Raw genomic sequence first — 20821 nt, 5'->3', positions numbered from 1 at the left:
CAGAGTAGTAATTGTGTCAGGTACTGAAACTGCATAGTCACTCTGCATGTCAGGTACAGGCCCTTCTTCATCAATCCCATAATGATTGAATAAATTAACAGCCTTGCTGGCAGTCACATCTTTCACAGCCTTATACCCAGAATTTCTGAAATGTAGCATTCCTTGTATCCAGAGCTGATTGGGAGAGAAATTGCATTATGTGCTTACAGGATGATTATTCCACTGACCAATAAATTGGTTAATTGCATTATTAATCAGTGGAATGTAGACTAGATGAATACAAAACAGATGCACCTCATCTGTTGGATCTAAAATTCCACTGTGCTCAAGAAAGAGGAAAATGTTCAAAAAGTGGCTCACAATAACCCAGTTGACATCACACCAGAGATGCTCTATTTCTGGTTATGAACAGATTTTTTAGTGATGTGGTTGCCTCTATTTAAACCTCTTTCTTGCAGCACGAAGCGAGCAACTTCTATGTTTTCCATTCCAAGATCACTGCGAACTCTTGATAGTAAATTGTAGTGCGCAACAGCTGACTGGAAATACTGCAGTACAGTTAAAGCCCTGTTATTGGTTGATACCTAAAGGAATACTATGATTCTTGAAAAACCATCTAAACCACCATGAATGATAATTGTGTATGGCTGGATTAGTTTTTGGTTGCCATCAATGTGCCTTTTGGACACCATGAAGACAACAACAAGAGGCATTTTTGACCACCCATGAGTAACAGGCATGATATTATAAATATAAACACTGCAACCTATTTTAAACTTGTTTTTGTGTCCTTTCAAGCAACGCGATATGTCTGTTATGACCAGCGTGCCAAATTTTATTCTTTAATTTTGATCTTCTCCACACTGCATAATTCATGACCTGATATTTCAACGTAAATTATCGAGGAGGCCTTCCTATCACCTTTGTCTACTTTGTAAGTCACGCAAGCGCGCAAGCGTTACTACCGATAACGTTTACGCAACGTTTTAGGACAACTCGGCATGTAATCTCCATTCAGTTGCAGTGAAAACCTAAAATCCTCAACGTAGAAGATAAACGAAGTCTGAACTGCCAAAAGGAGATCTTGGTCAATTCCAAGAATCATGCAAATGATCTTTGACACGAGCGCAATTGAGCAGACACATGGATTTGCGTTGTTTTTAAGAAGTTGGTGGATGGAAGCTAGAGATATACCCGCGGATTTGAGGCAATCCATAACCTCATTGGTGTATAAACTATGCACTGATATGCTTTTTCGGCCCGATTAACGCCTGCATTTTGAGAATTCTTTCGTACAAAGTAGTGAATTTTTGATATGCAAATTAAGGTCGGAGAGCAGGGTCTCCTCTGATCACGCTGGTATGAAAAATATTTCAGCTGAAGTTTTCATATTTTGTCTGTGAACTAAATGAATACACCTTGTAACATGTAGCAGATAGAATTCCGTGAGCTACATTGTTGCAGTCGCTGCGCGCTAGACAAAATCTTTGAAATTGACACTTTCGATCACTGTTCGCAGGGGTGGTCTGGCCAAAAATGATTTTTGGCTTGTGGCGAAGCAAAAAAAGAGAATTGGAGAACAACTAAACTATTTTTGAAACATGTGTCCTAAACCCTTTTCATGGGCAAAATATAAAAGAAAACTTTTCTCCGACGGGAAGTCAAGAGGACCGCTCTTAGCGAGAGTGGCATATAAATCATATATAAGTAGAAATTATTATCAATATACGCGGCCAAATAGAAAATCGGCCTCTTCAAAACACACGCACAGCGGGCCGCAAAAGACTGACAGCGGGCTGCTAATGCATTATCAGCCCTACAGCTTACATGATGATTTGAAGTGACTTTGAATTCGTCATTCACTTAGCTTGTATTATTAAAACTCGCATTCTTGATATCATTTGGCGTTGTTTATTGATAAAGCGAAGCGAAGCGCTCGGGCCACAAATGACACTACAAGGGCGCAAATAAACAACATTCCCTCAAAAAGTCATGTTATTCCCTTATTCACAAATGCTGCAATCTGATTCGCTACGCAACTACGTAGCCTCATACTGTCCAGGTGTCTAAAAAAATCATGAGCCTGTTTCGTTGTTAAGTTTTGAACGAGTTCAACTTAGAAGTTCAACTAAACAGTTAAATCATTCGCTTTTGATTTCTCTGTGTGATAATTGATTCAGGCTTGGCCCAAGTCAACGACCACGCGAAAGAAATCTTGAACTCATAGGGCAATTTTCAATCTAAGATTACATTGGTTTTGCTGCGCTCTGTCATTTATCCAGAAAACTCGGGCCACTCTCTTTCAACCAATCAGATGCAAAACTAAAATCAACCACAACTTGGTCGCCCGTGTTTTCCCGCGCTTTAGATAGTTTGGTTGTGTTCACTTTGATTTCTCTTTGGCTCTTCAAAGTATTTTCTTTCTTTTGATTGGCTGTTGGGATTACTTTGATTTCAGTTTTACGACACTTTATCAAAAAGCGTTCTATACGAAATTTCAAGGGTTATTATTAGTTATTGTTATGTCACTCCAAGTCAACAAGAGAGAGAAACTCACAAACGGAGCAAATATCTCCGGGCAAGTCGTCGTTCTATGTAGTAGCACTACTCTTAATTTCTTAATCCACCCAAAGGAAGTAGTGCAACTGATTCTACGTGATATCGATACGACAAGCGCGCAAAAACACATAAGCGTATCTTTTAACCACAGAGTTGTTTGGCCTTAAACATCCTGCAATTCACCAGCCAGTGGACAAAAGCCCCCACTCAAGAATTTCCTTCATGTGGCTGGCAGTTTACAGCGGTTCAAATCTCCGCTGCATCACTTTGCTGCTTAAAATCCTATTGTGACTATAACTGGAAAGTTTGCCTCCAGTCTCCACTGTTCCATTAGCTATCTTTAGTACTCGTAACCAGGCTTCTTCTTAGATTCCAATTCCCGGCCTCGAGGCTGTGTGATAACAGACACGTTATAAATGAGTTTTCCAATGGATTTCCAGGTTCTGATTATGGTAAACACTTCTATACCTGATTTTGCATAGATATCCTACATGCTAACTTTTAAAACTTGTGACTAATCCATTTTATGACTAATCACTGGTATTCCAGTCGCTAGTTGTACTAAAAACTTCTAGACCTGTTTTCGCAAGGATATCCTACGTGCTAACTTTTAAAACTGATAACTAATAAATTTTTGGTATGTGTAATTTGTTCAGACAGTCGGTCCACGCTGTGTAATAACACATTACACAGCCATCCCTTCCAACAAGGTTACTGCAGCTGTTTATTTTGTTGTTTTGTTTTTCCGTTTCAGGGCCGTAAAGGTGTTGCAAATACGGCCACCGGGCCTAAGAGTTCACATCCAATTTCAAGTCAGGAAGTCCTCATAAGTGACTTAAGACAGAATTTCTCCTTACAATATCAAAACAATATAAAGCAGACAAGTTATGAGAGTAAAAAAAAAATCAACTAGGGGATTATCAGTTGATCCATCAACAAATTCTCCGAACTAACATCTAAAGAATCGTAAGACAGACAGTAAGGAGAGTTAATAAAAATATCTTGGGAGTGAAAGGGTTAAAGGATACAGCCTTTCAGCGAGAAGCCAGTATGGCGATTTGGATCGTAAACTTTACGGTAGTCAAACACTTGAATAATTTATAACTAATTTAGTGAACCGAATTAGAGCGTAGAAACATCTTCTGATGATTGTGTTAATAAATAAAACCAACCAAATTGAGCGTTATCCGATGTTCTGCCAACGCGTTGCAAAATATTTGCATTTTTTCACGTTTTGGACATAAAAAAAGTTTCTTACCTTTCTAAAAGCATTGGTCGGAACCAATTTCTGCGCATGTTCATCTCAGCTAACCTGAAAGCGAGGCAGTTTGAAATGCAGCTTGGGAAGAGTGAAAAAGCCCCCGTAAAGAGGGTACAAACTGAACTTGAGCCTGTGATCGCCAGTTGGCCGCAGACGAAATTGAATCTGGAGATGAAATTCATAGTTAACAACTATTCACCAAAGTGGCGTTGGCTTCTGGCGAATTCCGCCCGCGTTTCTCGTAGATAAATAGCAAAGGATATTGGGAGTTTGAGTAGCCAATCAGTGCGCAGTAGCCAATGATATATTTCTTCAATTATATTATTTCACCAAACCCCCTCGCATGAGACAAGTTTTACGTGTAGCAAGTAAGCTGAACTAACCTGTTTATGACCTGAATAAATAAAGGCGTCACTTGGCTCCACTGTGACTTCGACTTCCTGACCTTGAAGCGTTCTATTGCGGACGAGATAGCTTACGAAAAGTGGGCTCTGTACACAGCCGTATGTAGGCAAATCTGAAAAAAACGGTACAATAAATAAATTTTTTTTCTTTGGTCTTGTAACGAGGTCGTGCCTCCATGAGGATTAGAGCCCCAGAATTTCGACTTCCGCTCTCGAATGGCAAGCTTTACTTTTTCCTTGTCCCACGCTTGTATGACGAAGAAAAAATATCTTTCTTTACTTTATTACGGAGCTTTAAATTTACCGTCTTTCCTTTTCTATTCATTAACAAATACATATATTCAAAGATAATTTGGTTTTATCAACAGAAGTGATAATGTAAATTGGCCACCGTAAAGGATTTCTACAGCTGAAGTATCGACGTAGGGCTGACGCTCGAGAGGTCCGCTTGAGAAACTCTTTACAGGGACCAATTTCTTTTATTAACTTTGTTAATAAAACATGACTATTGTTCAATACCCCCACTGACGTAGCACCAAATTATGTTTAAAAACGTACCCCCTCTATACATTTATTAACACTGAGTTTAACCACGTTTTCTTATAAGTGGCTTTTCCTAGTGCGTGTGAGGTTTCCTCATCTCTTGAACAATTTGAAACCCTGTAAAACGCGCAGTAAGAGTGCTTTCGCGCAACCTTATCGACTTTATCGTGTTTATGCCAATTGGCCCGGAATTTCACCAAATTGACTGTAAGACTGATAGTTGTAACACATTTGGACGAATTTAAGAGATCCTCCCAGCTAACAACACTACTGAAATAGTAGTTGAAAATAGGACCTGAAAAAAATTTCAGGCCCGTACGGGATTTGAACCCATGACCTCTGCAATACCAGTGCAGCGCTCTACCAACTGAGTTAACAAGCCAACTGGGAGCTGGTCAATATGTTGAGTCCAAATTAACCATCCAAGTGATGAATAAGGATTTTAGATATATGAAATTCATACATTTGCACTGCGGTGAAGAAACGAATTTAAGAGATCCTCGCAGCTAAGAACACTACTGAACTTGTAGTTGAAACATAAACTCACATCTGGACGACTTTGCCTGCTCAAAGGTGGAGAAGCACGAATAAACCTTTTCCAATATAGTTTGATTTTGACGCTTGGCATATTGCCGTATGATTAACCTTGCTGGAAACGTACCTGCCTGTATCGCAAAAGGAACACTCTCTATTGTTACAGAGGGGAAAGTGAGCTCTGTGACCACAACTGGAAACTTATCAGCCGCAGAAGTTCTAAAGAATTAAAACAATATAAAATGATTAAATCAAGAAACGAAAGGACTTGTATATATTCCCCTAAATAAGGTTCAGTTGAAAAGGCATCAGTGGGTCCACTGAGTGTTGGCAAAAACCACAAAACCAAAGTAATAAAATTGGTTCATCAGAACCAATGAGAGCACGAAGAAAAATCAAGCAAACTGCCTGAAGCGCGGGAAAACGCGGATGGCCAAGTCGCCACTGGTTTAAACTTTGCATTTCATGATTGGTTGACAGAGAGAGAGAGTTGTGCAACTTTCCTACTCCAATCACAAAGCAAAGGAAGGCAAGACCAAATTTTGAATGCAGTTCGGTATTACAATCGGTACTCAATTGAAAATTGCTTCAACTATCTCACTTATCTTAGACTCCCTCGAGTTAACCACGAACTTACCGTCTCCACTGGAGGGCAAGACTTCCAATGTTCACGACCTTCAGTTTACTGACACCCTCTTTAACAGCTAAGCAGTAGCATTCCGACGCACTTTCACCCTGTTGCAAAGAGACTGGGACCACCATACATGAAGTTAGAAGGAGAAAAAGAAAACAGCAAGCACGTCGGGAATAATTGTGAGTTTTTCACAAGAAATCTTGCACCCGCAATTTGCATATAAGGACACATAACGCAAAGCTGTATGTTCATATGAAAAGGGGCCTTGAAAACTCCTCAACAAAATACACTTCGTATTCCAATGTAAATTCTTACCCCCTTCCTACATTGGTCTAAAAAATCGCTCAACCTTTCCTGGTATGTTTTTAACGAAGAGGGACCTTGAAAACACCTCAACAAAATTCTCCTCGTATTCCCATGCAGATTCCCCCCCCCCCCCCCCCTCTCTCCATTGGTCTACAAAATCGCTCAACCTTGTCTTGTATGTTTTTAATTAGGAGGGGCCTTGAAAACACCTCAACAAAATTCTCCTCGTATTCCCATGCAGATTCCCCCCCCACCCCCTCTCTCCATTGATCTACAAAATCGCTCAACCTTGTCTAGTATGAGGAGGGGACCTTGAAAGCCTTGAAGCTCCTCAGGAAAATTCCCTTGTCTTCCCCTGCTGATTCCCCCCTCCTTCAATTGGTCCAAAAAAACGCTCAACCTTTTCTAGTTTCCCCAAATGTTCGGCGATTAGTTATAAAGAAGCCTAATCCACTCTAACGACGAGAATCTCACAGTTTTTTTGGGGACAGCAATGCAAGTAGACGCATCTTTAACTAATTCCGATCGGTTATTCTCGTAATACACCAACATGTATTCCTTACTTCCTTGCAGCTGCGATCCCATCTCTTCGCCCACAATATTCACTTCTGGAGACTGAAATCAAACAAACAAACAAACAAACAGTTCTCCAGAATTTCTGCTTCTAATTCGAAGCACAGTTGAAAGTAGGAACCGACTATTCTCAAGAAGATATAGGTTCCTTGTCAATCCTCGATAAAACCTAAATTTCTCAGGCTACTTTTTCTTCAAAGAGTTAAATTGCAGTAAGTTTGAGAAGATCAATTCGAGACATGTCATCTTATCCAAAGGTTGAAAAATAATTCATGACATATTATTTTCGCGCGGTTCCGGCACACGCACGAAAGCTGTAGTATATATACATTCCCAGCTTGACTCGGGGGAGGGGATACTAAGTGAACCCAGAGAACTTTTCCACTAAAACGGAGATTTCGCTCCGACCCACCCCACCGCACCCAATATCTTGCAGCACTTGCTCTCCTGCTCCATTAACTTATCTTCACGACTATATTTTCTAAAGGAAGACAAATCAAGTTTTTACGAACATAACTTGATTGTAAACTCACCATATTCAATGTAGTGGTGACCATGGTAACAGGCCAAGGTGAGGTGCATTTGATGCCAGCTAATAAGAGGAATGGTTCTTCTTCGAACAGCTGATCCAGTCTCTCCAACTGAAAATGAACGCAAATCAATGATTTGAACTCATTACATTGCTTTGGCTTACACCCCCCACCCCCCTCATAAAAAACAAACAAACAAAACAAAACAAAAGCAAACCACGACGACGACAACGAGGGCATAACAAAACAAAATATCTAATTTTCAGAACAATTGATCGGCAACTTTGTACATTTCTTATCCGTTTTTTGCAAAACAACAACTTGAAATCAACAAAATTTGTGTGGTCTGTGAACGGAAAACCCGATGGCAAACTATCTAAGCGCCCGTTTGGAACTCAACGCTGCTGCCATACGTTAAGCTGCGGTTGACGTGTGGCGCTACAAGAAGCAGTAAACGCATTTAGCCATTCGCGAAATTATAAATTCATTTTTAAACCATCGTTTACTGCGGCGTTGCCTTCCTGACTGCCTGAGGTCCCCATTTACTAGCCTAGACACTGCGTTACTTTGTATAGGAACCTTACAATTGAATTTTCATCGCGTGGTAAAAGACAACTTAGCGCTAATCATCAATTCAAACCACAGCACCCTCATTCAGATGCGTGTTAGTCAGAAAGTGTTTCTTGATGCACCAGACCAGGTTTATATTCGTAGAGTTATGCAGCGATCAAAAATTTTTGACGGATTTATAGATGCATTAATTTATGTCATAAATTTCAATGAAATAAAAAAAATTTGAGACAAGAGCGAGAGCAAGTTTGCTAACATAGCCAAAAACGCAAGTTTGATCGATTCCAAGAGACGTAAAATTACATCGTAAAAAATATTGCCTATTTTCCCTTACCTTGAGATTTGTCAGAGACAAAGAGATTTCAAATGGCATAACAGTCTTGATAACAACACTTTCCTCCTAAGGCGGGTATAAATCAGGACAGTAGAGAAAGAAGAAAGCAAAAAGTCGTCGTTATTTTGTATTCACCAGGTAGAGGAGTTGTTAATTGCGTGTCGAAAGAAATCTGAGATTGCTTGCGTTCTATCATTGGTCCAGAAAACTCGCGCCACTTTCTAAACCAATCAGATGCAATACTGAAGCCACGTTTTCCCACCCTTTGGGTATTGTTGTTTTTCTTTTGAGTTCTCATTGGCTCTTTCAGTTATTTCCCTTTCTTCTGATTAGCCGTTGTGATTGCTTTGGTTTTGGTTTTATGACAGTCAACCGAAAAGCGCTCCATGTTACAAGTGCAACTCACATTCACAAGTGCAACTCACATTCACAAGTGCAACTCACATTCACAAGTGCAACTCACATTCACAAGTGCAACTCACATTCACAAGTGCAACTCACATTCACAAGTGCAACTCACATTCACAAGTGCAACTCACATTCACAAGTGCAACTCACATTCACAAGTGCAACTCACATTCACAAGTGCAACTCACATTCACAAGTGCAACTCACATTCACAAGTGCAACTCACATTCACAAGTGCAACTACATTACAAAGCGAACGAGAATTAAAATTAAATGTGGAAATATTGAGAGGTAGTTTTACTTTTACTTTTAAGACACAAAAGAGTGATCTCACCTTGGCACAGGTACAGGTGACTGGCGAAGAATTTGGTTCAACTTGGACATCTACAGTATAGATAATCTGCATAAAAAAAAATAAATAAAAAAATAAGCAAATGACTAGGATTAAGCATTGATAGGAATCTTTTCAAAGAATGCAAGATATCTTAACTTGAAACTCGATCCTAAGAGAGTAAGAACATACAAAAATATTACGTATCTAAAGGTATTGTATAGAGATCTATTAACTACGTACTGAACGGAAACGCATGGCCCGCAGAACATGCACAATATGGCGAACGGAGGCAAGCGGAAGTGACGTACGAGGGAAAGGCGGGGAAAAATAAGGCACTCCTCCCCTTTCTCTAATCCTCGTTCGCCTTAAAAACGCCTCTTCTGCAGGCTACCTATTGCACGACAATTTGACTTGAGGTCTCTAAATAGACGCCCAAAGAATTGTGATTAAAGGTACAATTATAGCTTACTTAAGTATTATACCTTTGCTGTTACAGTCCGCGATCCTACTTAAGAGCATTTGACGAAGTACGACCTCTCGATCTAGAGAGAAAAGACGAAAGGGACACATGGACAATATGCCAGACGTGAATTAGGGTGGTTTATTAGCGTTAAAGCCTTATTTTCCTGCACACCAGACAAACGAAGTAAAGGTACGTTTTTTATCCCACAGCACTACATAGAATATCAAAAAGAAATAACGCGCGCAACGAGTACAAATTACCCTCGATATTGTACGGTTATTTCGACAGTTGGTTACTTTGTACTGCAAAAAAAACCTTGTAAATAGATTAAAAAGACGGTTATTTTTAAGATCGGTAAAGAAAAAGAGAAAGGTGTTTTTCGTCTCGTCTCGAGCGTAGGACAAAGAAAACATTCCCCATGAGGAATCAAACCTCAAACCTTCGGATTCCGCGCTTCGATGCTTTACCACTGAGCCACAGAGACTCTATGGTAAGCAATTCCCTTTACGAAGCTCATATATGACACGCGTCCTGCATACTGCTGGGATCAGCAATGTCGTTGGCGTCATGTTTTGTAAATAGGATAAGAAAGATAAAAAATAAAAAAAAAAACCTTTTTGACAGGTTGGCTATGCTTTGCGTGAGTTGGTTTATTGGAGAAAAGAAAGGACGACATTTTCGTATAAATAAATCAGTTGGATAACGAATAACTTATTAGAAGTTTTGGTGTATAGTATCACTGAGTATTTTCATTCGTTGGTTTCAAATTTGAGTCGGTTGTCAAAATACGGCAACATCGTAAAAAACACAGCCATACTACACACCAAAACGTCTAAAAGGATAAAAATTCAGCGTGTGTCATGAGGTTCTCAATGTGAACAAAACAATAAATTCACCACCACCATCAAAGTTTTCTGTACACAAATCTCACGTGTCGCAAATCAAATTTCACTCTGAAATGCATCGCTTCTTGGTTAAAGGTAGAGACGCAAGGGTTGAAGATAAAATTCGTAGCCATGCACGGCCAAGTATCATCTTTTATACAACCTCTCATACCTTATCAGTCATTCCATCCACAGTAAATTCCAAAAAGTTCGTTGCATCTCTCTCAATCTTATCTGCTGCGGGTAATTCTGAGTATATCAAAGCGCCTGGAAATACAATTAACAGAAACTTGACATTTTGAACGAAAACACATCAACAAAAATTAAATTTTAATCGGTTAAATTATGAATGCAATTTGGAGCAGTTTTCAATTGAGTGTTAAAAGTAAACAAAGATTTCATTGATTTCGCTTAACTTCGCTGTGTGATTGGTCTAGAAAACTAGCGCCTCTCTCTCCACCAATCAGATGTAAAACTTCGGTTTTACCTTGAACTCTAATTGGCACTTAAAGTTATTTTCCTTTCTTCCGATTGGCTGTTGTGATTCCTGTGGTTTTGGTTTACGACGCTAAATCAAAAAGCGCTTTAACGCTCTAATCTTCCGACATAGGAAAATACCCAGGCTCTCTCAGATTGAATATCTTTATTGACATATGACAATATAACATTTGGGAAGACGTTGTTGTTTTAAAACACTCACCTCTTTCGGGAGATTCCTGCTCGTCCTGAAATCCAAGCCATACTCTAAAAAAAGGCATTAATTGTTATTGTAACGCTTGAAAGAGGAGTTAGGTTCACGAAGACCGACAAAAGCGCGAAAATGTGAGAAAGGCAGAGACATGTTGCATTACTTTCAAATGACGGTAGGAGAGGAGAGAACTGGTTCACGTTCTTTTTCAACACTTAGATAAAAACACACTAAAAAGGCATACCTGAGGTCTTTCAGCGGTGTATCTTCCAAACTCTCAACAACCAGCTGAAGTTTATAAAGCTCGTTTACGAGGGCGGGTAGTTCGTGCTTCAGTGTGATATTAACTCTAGGCTTGCGCGGTTCAATTCTGGCGTAAAGAGTTCGCGAAGGGAACAGATATCAACAATAAATTCCACCTTGCTCGGGTCGTAATTATTCATTTGACTAATTACTTCCCGAAGAACTCTCAGTGCCATGTGATTCAAACCTGTAAGCAATTACCATTCAAGTGGATACCGTTCTTTGCGCGCGCTGATTGGCTAACTGGGAGGTAGATACGTTAAAAATGTTTTGGATCACTAGTTATTCAGTTTGTGTGGTACAAACTGAAACAACAGTTCACCTCTATGTCTGTTAATAATTGTTCATATTTACTCCACTCCGTAGCTAAAGATTCAATGGAAAACAAGCATGACTTACTTAATTTTCGAGATGACCTTTAACTCATCCCAGTCAAACTGATCCTCCTTGCTGGCGGATTTTAAACCATATGATACAAAGGGAGGTTTTGGTTACCAGTCTCCCCTCCCCAGCCACTCCACACCAGTACAGCACACCGAGACTCACGGGACCCCAACTCCAGAGCAACGGAGGTGACCTAAGAACCACAAGGAAGAAAAATAAAGCTGAAGTTTCTTTTAAAGCGTTCTCCTCTGGAAAAAAGTTTTCTGTCAAACTTTGCCGGTGACACCACCGAGAGATCTGGGTTTGAGCCCTGGGTTGGGATCACTGAGTAATGTTCTTGGACAAAAATTCTTTACTCTACACCTAGGAATGATAAAGCGCGGGGAAGCAGGGGGAGGGGGGCAATCTTACTTTGGACTGACAGCAACACTCTAAACATAGCTTCTAGTAAAAGACCATTAGCTTTTCCTCTTTTGGCTACTAGTCTCGTCAGCTGACTTCAACAATTATCATTTCATACGAATAAATTATTGATAAGTGCAAAGACTCGTATGGCGAAGTATTTCAGTATTTCTTTACCTGAAGTGGTTTTCCAACATCCTCAGGCTGGGGCACTAGTTGAAACGGTATGACTTTGGTCTTTGCTGGAAGAAGATACAATCCACCCTCCCCTTGAGCGGACCCAGTCTCCACAACACACTGTTGGTTATAAAACTAAGATAAAAGATAAAAGAAAATTGAGTCAGGCCAGTAGAAAATGCAACCAAATTAGCATCCAGAGTGTCATGGCATGACTACAGGCAGGCAGACACGAAATTAGCATGTTCCAAGCATTCAATCACAGCTGAGCACCAGAGTATATTAGTGACGCGTACTCGATCGACCTCATTGCCTGAAGAAGACTGGCAGTATGCAGTCGAAACGTTGCGATCCACATCCGAAGTGACTAAAAATGATTACATTTCACTTTTGACGCCTTTAAGATCATAGACAATGAGACATCAGCTCAACGCCATATGCAAAACCAACCTAATCGTGCTTTTATTATCCGCGTTTTCCTACACTTACTGTTGTACACAGTTGTTTGATGTCGGTTCTCCTCGGTGCATTTTATGGTCGACCTTCGTTCCGGTTAGCTGTGGTAGTTACCTTGCTATTGTAAGCGCGAGACTAAACTGTGCTTTCATATTTTGGCGAAACAAAGTAACACTAGCCTAACGTATATAGGACTATTTTAACTTACCTGATTGCTAAAGAAAACGGCAATCTTCGAGAATCGGATGGGAAATGGGCAAGAAACCCTGAAATATAACAACACACAACAATAACAAGTGTTTAGACCTTTACTTAGAACAACTTTCAACTGATTGTCAATGGTAATCCGGGACTACATCAGTTTTTCTTCGTTACGGTCAAAAATCGGTCTTGAAAAGTGGACCCACTCTCTCGACCAATCTCCCGCCTTTTCCCGCGCTTAATGGCAGTTTGTTTGTACGCTGAGTTTTTATAAGCTTCTCGTGATATTTTCCTTTGTCCTGAGTGAGCGTTGTGGTTATTTTAGGTTGCTTTACAACACTCAATCAAAAAGCGCTCTCAAAGAATCACCGAATCGTCACCATGCATAATAGAGCTTAATAACTTCAGTGCTAACAGTTTTGAACCAAGGTTGTGGTCTCTTAAAAGCTTCCTCTTAACCATATTCTTCCCACGAGTAATCAGAAATTCTCCATACTTTAATGATTTGTAAAACAGACAGTTTACGAGAATCAAGAAAATGATCCATCAAGGGATCTTCAAGAAAGAGACGACATGTTACGGTACGTCTGTTTAATAATAAATCACAGATGACATAAGAATGCATCACTTTTTGGTTCTTTCCAACATTTTGAGGTCGTCTGTGATCTATTATGGAACAGACGTACGGCATCATGGAATCTGTTTGTCAAATATAACACCACATCCTCCTTGCATGATTACCTGTCTAGTCATACACGTAGGAAAAGCTTTTCTGTAGAGCAGGCACGAAGTTAGCCTTTTCCAAGCGTTTAGTGGATAAAACGTGATAAAGCGCGACAGTAGCAGCAGAGTGAAAACCAGAGAGGTTTGGGGTCAGATCGCGTACTTCATAACGCTCACAAAGAATCACCGAATCGTTACCATGCATAACAGAGCTAAATAATTTCAATGCAGATGTCACAATGTGTCACTTTTTTGTTATTTCCAACATTTTGACGTCCTCTTAATGAACAGACACACGGCATCATGGAATCTGTTTGTCACGTATAAAACGAAATTCTCATGACTCACCATCAAAAGAAAAATCTGTCATTGGTTTGGAGAATTAATAAGATCTTTAGAGTTAAGGGTGAAAGCTGTTTTGGATTAAGCGACTCTAAGAAGACAAACCTTAAGTAAATTTGAAGAAGGATGGTAGAATCTGCTGTTGTTGAAACTGAATCAAAGACTGGCTTACATTCCACTGAAGAAAGAACAAAATTGAAAACAACACGAAATATTAAAATATCAGACGCTCCTTAAGACAAATAGAAAAAAATTCATTCATTCATTAATATTTTGAACTTAAAAATTTTACCAGTCACTTTATCAAGCCTTGGTTTCAAAGGGTATTAAAGAAGAGTTTTTTCCTACCCTGCAAGATTTTGTTTGCTGTATTTGGAAATTGAATTTAGGAGTTTCTACAGCTAAATTCAGTTTCCGCCTCTGTGAACTGTGAAATGATATCAACGCAAAGAGAAAAAATACACAATAGAGTTGACATTTTCTTACCAAATGGTGCTATTTGTTCCATCTGTATAGTAAATACTTGGGGTGCCTGTGGTGTCACTTTAAGTGTTTTCCATAGCTCCTTAGCTTCTTCCACTGCTTCAAAGTCACAGCCTGGCTCGGGCTCAGGACATTCATTCTGTTTGTAATTCCAATGAAAAATAAGAAACGATACAGTGATAAAAATTCAGTTGTCTTTCGTAACATGCTTGTCCTGTAGTAAGCGCTCGACGAAAAGCGAGTTATCCACGCGCGAAAGACCAGCCATGCGGGCAAGGAAACTCTCTTTCCTGCGTGTTTAACTCGCGTTCAGCCGCGCGCGTGCTTTCTATGTCTAAATCACCAGTGTCAGGGTCGTAGATGACAAAAACAGAAAGAATCAGCGTAAACTCATTCTACAATAAAAGTTCCTCCATAAATCCTCTTTAAACGACCATTGACAGTAAGTCCTTACCGACATGACGTGAATAAGATTAGTTTGACATCTTGTTTTCTCTTCAGGTGAATTTTCAACATCTGATGTTTTCTTGAATCAAGGACTTTACCACTAATACAATAACAAATGTTGGGTAAGATGTTTTCTTAACGTATTACACCGCAGTAAATTTGACTTGGGCAAAATCTGCACAGCTTAATACAACTACAAATGTCAATATTATCCTAAAGTTCCCAAATTTTGCAACCTTACTAGTTGGTTGCCCAAGAATACCTTGCGTTTTGAAGGCGCTTTTCAGCCTCTCCACCTGACTTGGAAACCAATTTAACCCTTTAACCCATTAGAGTGACTAGCATGAAGAACCAATAGGAACTCAAAGCAACAACAGGCACCCTGCCTGAAGCGCGGGAAAACGCGGAAGACCAAGTCGTGGTTGGTTTTAGTTTTGCATCTAATTGCTTGAGAAAATGGCGCGAGTTTTCTTGACCAATAACATAACGAAGCTAAGTTACACCAATGCAATCCCACATCACTTTGCATTGAAAATAACTCTACCTGAAAGAATCACTTCACCCAGAAAAAATACTACAGTCAGTTATTCAAATGATAGGCAGCATTTTCAAGGATACATCTTCCTGTCAATTCAAGCGAAAGGGTGATATATGCCTCCACATTGCCAACCAAGTACGCACACTTGCAACAAGAGTTAAGAAGACTAAGGATATACGAATAAATAAATCTCAAACTTGAAGTTAAGAAAAACTGTTTTGAACGCTTTACACCAAAATTGCTATTCATAAACAACCTCTTGGCAATAATTTGACGTTAAACAAGAAGACAAACTTTGATTTTTGGCATTGTAGCAGTCCAACTGAACAGACGTGGAATTATTCCGTCTGTCCGAGTTGGCTGTGTCCGTGTCGTAAATGAGCCAAACTTCCACCAACCTCGACCTACTATCCCTGATTCTCACGCTAGAGGGCTTTTCAATAACGTGTTGCCAACCACAACCAAGGTAAACCCAACAGCCAATCACAGTGAAGGTAAATATCACAAGTGATAACTTAAAGAGGAAACAAGTAAGCTGCCTGAAGCGCGGGAAAACGCACGTCACCAAGGCGCCATTGGTTTCAATTTTACACCTCATTGGTTGAGAGGGTGGCACGTGTTTTCAAGACCAATCATAAAGCAAGGTAATGCAAAACCAAGTAAATTCAGATTATTTCAACTGAAAATGTTTACATGTTGAGTTCTCAGAAACAAGAGCTGGAGAGTACAAATCTTGTCTCACTTACTACAAAACAACAGTACCTCAGTGATGTGATTAAAACTGACGTAAGAAGTGACCACCATTTTTCTCTGCGGTAATCCCAGGTGACTTTTCCCAACAACCTTAAAGAAGAAATCTACGAGGGTTATGAATAAAGCCCTGAAAAATGCACATCTAAATTACATTTTGGTCTGAATTCCTCAATAAAGTTAAATGAAATATTAATCAACTCATTTTGTGGTAAATTAGCGTCTTTTCACGAAATTACTTTCACGTAACGGCCTCCGACCGAAAGTAATTTCGTAGGAAGACGCTTCAAACGGCCTGGCCTGCCTGTGGTACAATACTTGATCACTACTGACTCTAAACTGAAACATTCTTTTATGCTACACTCACAATAAGGCTTTACTGTAATCTCTAGCATGGTAATACTCCTCACCCATCTGAACCACTGCAGAATTTAAAAAAAAGACTTGCTGTTAACGTAAACATGAAAGAACTTCAGAGCATACAGTAGAAAATGATTAGCTTGCCCAGTTATCCATATGCAATATTAATCATCATTGTAACTACTATTCAACGTACAGTTATATCCCTATGTTTTATCAGTTATTCTTATTGCATATTATTGTCATATTGATAATTAGATAAGAAAAGCCAATAGACCTCGACTATGTACACTATATCACTCTGCTTCGTAAATTTAATAAAAAAAAAACTTTTAAAAGCACTACATGTACATTGTCATGAAGAAACAAAAGCTTTGGGTTGCATCTTGCTAAGTTCTTAACCCTTTACACTCTAAAATCAGTCTATATATTCTCCATACTGTTCTTTATACATTTCCTAAGGTGCTGACAAGTAGATTTTGTTCACCAATCAAAAGCCTCTTTGGTTGGTGATCATTTCCTTTATTCTCATGACCTTAACATGTGATTCAGGGCTGATATTTTAGGGAGAAATTTGATGCTGGTCACTCTTAGGGTTTAAGGGGTTAAAGTTAAAAAAGAGAGAACTTACTCAGGTATCTCTTCATCCTGGGTGATTTGTACTTTTTAAACTGAGCCACTGCACTACTGAGAAGGGGAATGATAACCCACTAGGAGAAAAAAAAAAGGAGCCAATATTCTAAGTACCTCAACCAAATATACAAAGTAGGTTAGCATAAATAAAGAGATTGATGGTAAGAGTATTTGCTAACAAGGTATTATGTAATACTGGCAATTGGGATTTCAAATTCATAATTGCTTTGGTTTGGCTAGAAAGCTCATTGATGCAATTGTGCGCAACCAAAAATTTACAGTCATATTAACCTTGCATTTAAACTTAATTTGTCACCATGACTTCTCCCTGACATTTATCTGATCTTAATTTTCTTGAAATGAAAGTCTGCCAAACAATACAGTGCACTTACAGAATGGTCCACTTGGATTTCTTGGGACTGCAAGGCTATAATTCCAGCCTTCTCTATTCCTGCATCTGGTGGTTCTGTTCCTACAAATATATTAAGTCAAATGAACCCAGCAGTTCTACAAATTGAAGGAAAGTATTGCATCTCAACAGATCAAGTTTCAAATAAGCTCAAAAAAAAAAAGTTTTAAATTTTTTTTCTGACAGAGTGTTTTTAATACACAAAAAGTTTTCCCTCCTCTAATGGAACAAAATTCTAACACTGAGCTTTTCAACCAGTACATGGTTTAGCAAAGGAAACTTACTGAGTGTCTCAACACCTTTTGTACTTACTCTAAAAAACACTGCCAGAGGAAAAAAATTATATATTTGCAGTTACCTTGAAAACCTTGTCTCCAAGGTCTCTGACCATAGAAGTCGAGATTTCCAGCATTTTCTAAGGGATTCATAGTAAGTGGAGTGGTAGTCTAGAGATGAATTAATAACAGATTCCAATGTATTAACTAAAAAGTAACTCATCAGACTCAATGAACAATAAAAGTTAATTATATGCAGAAAACAAATGACCCTTTGAGTGGTAGTTAATTAGTTTTTGGTTAGGTGTACTCTGAAGGGAATCTATGACCCTTTCTTGCCACTAGTTTACATTCAACATTATCCCACACTACAAGGGTGGTTTAAAGTCTAAGGCAATATTACTTATATCAAAACCTTCCCTGCCCCTCCCCCAAACAATTTCAAATTTTGTGTGCTTTGTAAACATTACCAGGATGTAGTGCCTAAACTTAGGCTTTACCAACATTGTTAGAGGGGGGGAGTTCTGTGTACACAGCTGAATTGGCAAAAGATGGCCTTTTGTAATATGTTTGGATATAGGATATCTTTTTGATAACTGTCCGAACAAGCTTTGACCTCCATTGTAGCTATGTCCACCCATGTGCACAAGTATGTAGCCCAATTTATCTGGGTAAGGCCCTCCAGGAAAAGTTCTTTGGAAATAATTTGTACTTCAAAATTACCTAAGTCAGACAGTTCTAGTCTTCAAATTTTTATTGGTAATTTTCAACTAATGATAAAAAAATGGTCACTTTCATTAAGAAAAATATTGCTCCTTTGAGTTTGTGTCTGTCACTGTTCCTTCAGATTGTTCTCAGCAATCCTCTGGCATGATAATAATTTTACTTACATGACACAAGCCCTGGCAAAGCTGTCTCCTGACAATGGCATTGTTTGCTGCTTGTTGATAGTAAAATCCTGGGTGTTGAGTCTGTGATAAAGTAACAGTTAAGTCTTTACCAGAATCTGAGAGTATGACTGATTTGGACACTCTAATCAGTCACTAGACCAGACTTGTTTGGGCACATTTACATCAATCCTATTTATTAAGGTGCCTCTCTCTGTTTATAGCCAAAATTTAATTAGGGGAGAAAAAATCATGATGATTGTTAAGAGATGACAAAAAGTACCTTTAAAACAGAAAAACACTCCATTCTATTCATTTATATTGCATACAATTATCATAAGATCTTCTACATTGTTACCTGTAAGGCGGTTAAACCATTTCTGATGGCTTCATCAAACAGTTCTCCAAATAAACTGAACCTGTATTAATTTTTCACATAGTTTGTTATTGATTAAGCCTCTATAATTCCCTACCATACAGCATGTTGTATTAACTTTGACAATTATTCATCATTGAACTGACTAACAAATTATTTAAAAGTCTTCTGTTTTCATCATTTCAGTTCCATTATGTTGAAAGGTTCAGTTAAAAATTTCACTTCAACTTGACCTGTTCTTGATCTAATGTTGTTAAGAAACAAGAGTTGTTAGATCCTGGTTACAGCTTGGGTTTCTTTGAAAGCAAAAACCTTCTAGAACACAAACCAAAGAGGACTCACCACATCAAAGGTTATCATGGTTTCTGTAGCATAAAGAGACTAAAAGTTCTCTCTCTGGATTTGATGCTACATATAGGTCTGGTAGATTACCCCCTACCCCCACCCCCCAGCATTTTTATCAAATTCCCTTCATAATTGGCCGATACTTATTTCAACTCTGGGGTGGAGGGAGGTACTTTAGCTGTACATATGTAAGTGCCCAAAAAACAACTGAATGCAGACCTTCCAGTTAAGAGTGAGAAGGCTAAACAGAAAAAATACTCACTGTTTGGAGAGCCAGGCTGAGTGTTCAAAGGCTAAGTCAGGGCAGCCAACCTTTTCCTTAAACAAATCCACATGCTTTCTGAATTGTGATATGGCATCTAATGGGGCTGATACTTGGAAACTTAGATGGCAAATCTGTGAGACAATTAATAAAAATTGATTAATACTGTTTGGTTGTCAGGATAACTCAAAAGTCTGTAATATATGTTGTAGGAGGGATATAAATCACCAGATATATTGGTCCCATAGGACATTTAAATTCCACTGAATATAAATTTAGCATCAAAAGTTTTCAAAGATATTTGGTTTTTTTGTGACCACTCTGCCAATAACCATTTTGTTTCTGTTTGTCACTGTTTCCAAAACACTCCTGTAAGTGACCATATTAAAAAATGTTGGACACATTTTTTGTACTGGGTTTCTCATAAGCAGTCACCGAAAGGTTTGTTATAAAATCAGAGAGAAATAAGGAATATTTCATCAACGTTGTAAGCGACACATTCTATAATGTAGTTTCATTCTGAAATAAAATTGAATGGTTAAGTGGGTAAACTGATTTCAAGAATTAATAAATACCAAATCAGTACTGTACCATAGTTCATTCATAACTTTCTGATTATATTTTTTAAAATAAACTTATTAAATGGCCACCTCCCTAAAGTGCCCACTTAAGAGCAACTTGACTGTACACCTCAGACTTAGAATTACAGGTGGAGATCTTTTGATTTAACGGCACAATTAAGGTATCTGGTGAAAAATTTACCTTGCATATTTGACAAAAGGAGTACATAATCCCAAAAATGTAAAATTACGTGATAAGAGATCATGTCTTTGACTCATCCAAGATGTACAATGTCTTCTTCACATCATTACTTTTATGTAACTATTATTACAATGGTATACACCAAATATATATTGATTAGAGTTCTAAAATATGAAAAAACACAAACCTTGTAATTAATAAATCCAGCAACAACTTTGATCTCTAGTATGTTCATGTCAGTTGTCTTGATTTCTCCAAGAAGACTGTATGCTTGCCTGTAG

The 20821-nt window shown here is 38.6% G+C and overlaps 1 protein-coding gene, 1 long non-coding RNA gene and 1 pseudogene across 3 annotated transcripts in view; 2 read left to right on the top strand and 1 right to left on the bottom strand.

The window, feature by feature from the left end:
* LOC149036613 (uncharacterized) overlaps positions 1 to 4385 on the top strand; it is a 15233-nt gene extending 10848 nt beyond the window's left edge. Inside the window, exon 2 of the long non-coding RNA XR_016181669.1 lies at positions 3314 to 4385. This is a non-coding gene — a long non-coding RNA (uncharacterized LOC149036613). The remainder of the gene's footprint in view (positions 1 to 3313) is intronic.
* The window catches only part of LOC149036606 (uncharacterized), a 102302-nt gene that overhangs the window by 19528 nt on the left and 61953 nt on the right, over positions 1 to 20821 (top strand). The gene's annotated exons all lie outside the window — the stretch shown is intronic.
* Positions 1892 to 20821, bottom strand: LOC149036612 (trafficking protein particle complex subunit 11-like; annotated as a pseudogene). Its single transcript, XR_016181620.1, has 29 exons — positions 20728 to 20821; positions 19779 to 19912; positions 19154 to 19214; positions 18799 to 18879; positions 17992 to 18079; positions 17617 to 17696; positions 17223 to 17301; positions 16599 to 16653; positions 16244 to 16324; positions 15562 to 15647; positions 14951 to 15012; positions 14500 to 14635; positions 14119 to 14191; positions 12956 to 13013; positions 12292 to 12426; positions 11728 to 11905; positions 11270 to 11395; positions 11038 to 11081; positions 10510 to 10604; positions 9473 to 9532; positions 8991 to 9056; positions 8249 to 8314; positions 7348 to 7455; positions 6805 to 6856; positions 5939 to 6050; positions 5429 to 5520; positions 4204 to 4337; positions 3818 to 3985; positions 1892 to 2950 (listed from the first exon to the last, which is right to left on the bottom strand). The product of XR_016181620.1 is annotated as a trafficking protein particle complex subunit 11-like (transcript).

The sequence above is a fragment of the Pocillopora damicornis genome, chromosome 12, assembly GCF_964200805.1.
Source record: "Pocillopora damicornis chromosome 12, jaPocDami1.2, whole genome shotgun sequence".
NCBI classification, from domain to species: domain Eukaryota; kingdom Metazoa; phylum Cnidaria; class Anthozoa; order Scleractinia; family Pocilloporidae; genus Pocillopora; species Pocillopora damicornis.
Note: the sequence above shows the minus strand (reverse complement) of the source record. Positions and strands in the feature narration are given on the sequence as shown.